We start from the raw sequence: 230 nt of genomic DNA, 5'->3' as shown, positions 1-230 counted from the left end.
GCTTTCGAACTGCTAGGTTGGCAGGAGCTGGAACTAGCGATGGGAGCTCACTCCATCATGCGGCACACTCGGGTCTCAAACTGCTGAACTACCGACCTTCCACAGCCTGCAGTTCAGCGTCTTGACCACTTGAGCCACCGCAGCTCCATCTACCTTTTATAGCTCAGTGCTATTAGTATGATTTAGTTCTTTCTGCCAAGTGTATGGAATCACTGGGTCACTTATACAAC

General features: G+C 50.0%; 1 protein-coding gene across 1 annotated transcript in view; it reads right to left on the bottom strand.

Moving 5' to 3' along the window:
• Window positions 1-230, bottom strand: part of LOC107109167 (arylacetamide deacetylase-like 4) — a 9,226-nt gene that overhangs the window by 4,624 nt on the left and 4,372 nt on the right. The gene's annotated exons all lie outside the window — the stretch shown is intronic.

The sequence above is a fragment of the Gekko japonicus genome, unplaced genomic scaffold, assembly GCF_001447785.1.
Source record: "Gekko japonicus isolate JY-2015 unplaced genomic scaffold, Gekko_japonicus_V1.1 scaffold5154, whole genome shotgun sequence".
In the NCBI taxonomy this organism is placed as follows: Eukaryota; Metazoa; Chordata; class Lepidosauria; order Squamata; family Gekkonidae; genus Gekko; species Gekko japonicus.
The sequence above is the reverse complement of the archived record's forward strand: the minus strand, read 5'-3'. Positions and strand labels throughout refer to the sequence as shown.